Below are 4,077 nucleotides of genomic sequence, written 5' to 3'. Positions count from 1 at the left end.
GACCTTTATTTCACATTTACCTTGACCTTGATCATATTTCTCTTCCGCTCTCTAACTCGGCCCCTAATTGACCTAGCGCAACCAAGCTTGGTATGCTTACACATCTTGGGGAGAAGGTCTGTCGCATACCAAAACCACCACTGCCCTTGACCTTAGTTTGACCTTCACTGTCGACTTACATTTCCTCTTCGGCCTCCTAGGGTAACCAGATTCCATATATGCTTTCACATCTGAGGCACACCAGTTGTCTAACAAACCTTTGTCTTTGAGACTTATGTAACTTTACCTGCCTTCTACGTCCTTACAGAGATATTCCATTCATACTAGATCACGGGGTATACATGTAGTTGGTGACAACTGCTCGTTTCTAGTTAATTAATTGGATCTGGATCACCACGAAAATCTCATAAATTCTAAGTTAGGCGATTTCTGACCTATCCTGAAAATTTTATGACAATCTGTCCATAAAATTTTTTTAATTGTATACGACGAAGTCGGCGGTGATACTATGGTTTCATGTGTGTCCAGCCGCCGCCGCCGCCGCAGACACTTTCCCTTCCGCTCTATAACTCGACCCCTGTACACAAACAAACCCACAAACAAACAGTCAAACACACGCCAGTGAAAACAAAACCTCCTGCCAACCCCTTGGCGGAGGTAACTACATGCAAATAAACCTAAGTCTACATGAACCCGATGTCAACAATACAAATAAACATGTCCGAAATATATATAGATGTTAACAGAATGGAAAAAACGCTCATATTACAAGCAACGCTGAACAATAATTGACAGGCAAAATAAGTGAAAGCACAATAATTGAAGAGAGTTCATGCAAAGAAAAGACAGTAGCAACAGAACCAGGAATAAATCCTGTAAATTTAACCAATTAGCAACAATTCAATAATTACAGAAACAAGCAAAAAAGGATAATTTAAATACATATAAACTGAGAAAATAATCACTGATCTTGTACAGCATTACAAAATCACAGAATAGAAGGGAAGCCATGAATAAATCCTGTACATGATCGCCTAACAACCGCCCATATATTTTGAGACCATATGGGCTTATGTCTATAGCTAATAGTCTATTACATTCAGAAAATTACGTTGTTATTCTTTTGGAAGAGCCACGACGCATTTAATTCATGTTTTAACCACGTTTTTTAAACTTAAAACCTAGTTCTACTTCTAGGGCCTAAGTAAAGTAGTAAGCTACCTGGTATTTAAAATTCTTTCAACATAGTCACTTACCTCCAAATTTCTCCTTTTTGCAAAGGCAATGCTTTGCCTTCGACTACCAATACCATCCCTTGAAGCTTTATGGCTGAACTTTGTGGGTATGGCATCAGGTTTTAGCTTGCTGCTTCAACCTTGCATTCCAACACAAGCTGCTATATTGTGTGGCACAAAAAAGCACTTTGGTGCGAAAAAGCAGCGAAATGATCCCCACATAGCCTCGTGTGTTTCGTGGGCACCCAGCCCTTTCTGCTGATTTTTGCAAGCCAGATATCCCTAATTTTCTTTTCTGTTGGCAATCAATGAAAGCTCTTTGCTTCTTTTCCTGCCCCAGACCCATTACGACACACGACAGCACAACAGTATACCATTTTCAACACGTCGACTGTACTGTAAAGCAGTAGGAAAGTCAACCGGAATGTCATTCACCCGCCCCCATGCACACCGTAACACTGCCCCCTGTACCCCCTTCGTATACCATTTTTTTAAATATTTTTGCGTAATTTGAACAAAAAGCATGTTACCCATGTTTGTGTTCTATCCACAAAACATATATCACACTCATGCACTTTCTATGAAATTGACGTTGCTGAAATAAGTTTATTAATTCTATTAAATGCAATTATTTTAATGCAATTAACTTACAAGTGGTGATGCTTGCACACTTTTGCTGTGCACAGCAGGAAGGCCATCCAATGTGTCACCAATGTTCGCACTACATGTAGGCAGGTCTCCGAGTGTGTTCTCACCACTGTCACCAGCAGACCTGCTAACCTGTGATTCATGAAAATAGTAAGGCTTTTCTTTTCTTGCAGCAAGCGGCCATTTTGTTTGTATGTTATGCGCGCAATGAATGATGGGACTAACTCTAGATCACGCGAGAACAATGTGAACGCGTGATCCAATATGGCTGCGCCCACAATCGCCAGATATTTTTCGGCTCACAATGTAAAAAACACATTAATTTTCAAGTCGTAAAAAATCGTAAGTTTTTTAGTTTGATCGTACATTCGTAAGAACATCTTGCAATTAGTAAGAAATACGAAAAAATTTTAAGGGCTGGCAGGTCTGCACCAGGGTTTTCTAACGGTGACTGCTGATCTTGAGAGTCTGTGGGGGGTTGACCTACATCATGTGTGCAGGCATCATCGTCTCTTATTGCCTACACATAAAAATGTATGCCTATTGTGATTTATGTTATTGCTAACAATATGGTAACGTAGTATGACTTCTGTTTGCTACATGATTTTTTTAGATTTAGAAATTTATTTACGACGCTTTCAAAAATTTACATGGTTACATAGATTATAATTTTTATATAAAGGCAGCGAGGGAGGGCGAATTGACTGTACTGTACAGTCTTCAAGTCAGCCACTCCGCAATATAAAGTTAATTACAGAAAGTTAATCCATGAATGACGATTGATAACTAGAAAGGGCAGTTGTCGCCAACTACATGTATCCCCCGTGATCTAGTATGAATGAAATATCTCTGTAAGGACGTAGAAGGTAGGCAAAGTTAAATAAGTCACAAAGACAAAGGTTTGTTACACAACTGATCTGCCTCAGATGTGCAAGTATGTCGAATCTGGAAATGGAGTAAAAACTAAACAAATAACTAATAAGTAATGACTAAAAGTCGGAGAGATTATCTTCAAGTCCAGCGTAAAGGTTAAAGACAGGTGCCAATGCGCACTTTCTCTCTCAGACGTGTAAGTATACCAAGTGTTGTTGCGCAAGTAGGAGAAAATAAGGAAAATAAGAAATAAAGGTCGCAGTGATCTGGTTTTGGTATGCGACAGACCTTCTCCCCAAGATGTGTAAGTATACCAAGTTTGGTCGCGATAGGTCAATTAGGGGCCGAGTTATAGTTATAGAGCGAAAAGGAAATCATGATCAAGGTCAAGGTCGCAGAGTGCAAATAAAAGCGCAGTGACGTGGTGTTTGGTACGGCTGCACACCTTCTCCCCACAGATGTGTAAGTAGACCATGTTTGGTACGCTAAGGTCAATTAGGGGTCGAGTATAGAGGGCGGAGGGAAAGTGTCTGCTGCGGCGGCGGCGGCGGCTGGACAGATATGATATGGCAAGTTGTTTGTGTCATAATTCGATTTTTGTTTTATGGTTGATTTATCAAGCACTATAACCATTCGATTTATGCAACATATAACATTCGATTTATCACATATAACATTGCGATTTATCACATATAACATTTGATTTACTCGGGCATATTATTTTGATTTTATATCAGAAAGAGATCGAAGTGATTCGATGCGTGAATCGAATCGATTCGATGCGTGATCGAATGATTCGATGCGTGAATGCGAATGATTCGATCGCGTGAATCGAAAGATGCATGCGAATGATTCGATCACGGCATGGAATCATTCGATTCACGCATACGAGATGATGCATCGAAATCATTCGATCGTGAATCGAATCATTAGATGCGTGAATCAAATGATTCGATGCGTGAATCGAATGATTCGATGCGTGAATCGAATGATTCGATGCGTGAATCGAATGATTCGACTGCGTGAATCGATGATTCCGTGCGTGAATCGAATGATTCGACTGGCGTGAAATCGAATGATCATCGAATGATTCGATCACGCATCGTCATTTGAAACTTCACGCATCGAATGATGCATCGAATCATTCGATTCACGCATCGATGAATTTCGATCCTGAAATTAATACCTTGCCACGTTTCCCGAATCTAGCGCCAATGCTATACAACAACTTGAGCAAAAACGGTTAGGCACTAGTTCAACTATAATACAAACAAAAACTATTCAAAAAATAATTAATGTTACAAATCTATTCTTAGTATTT

Source organism: Priapulus caudatus, unplaced genomic scaffold (genome assembly GCF_000485595.1).
Source record: "Priapulus caudatus unplaced genomic scaffold, Priapulus_caudatus-5.0.1 Scaffold563, whole genome shotgun sequence".
Taxonomy (NCBI): Eukaryota; Metazoa; Priapulida; class Priapulimorpha; order Priapulimorphida; family Priapulidae; genus Priapulus; species Priapulus caudatus.
This window is presented reverse-complemented; position numbering follows the sequence as displayed.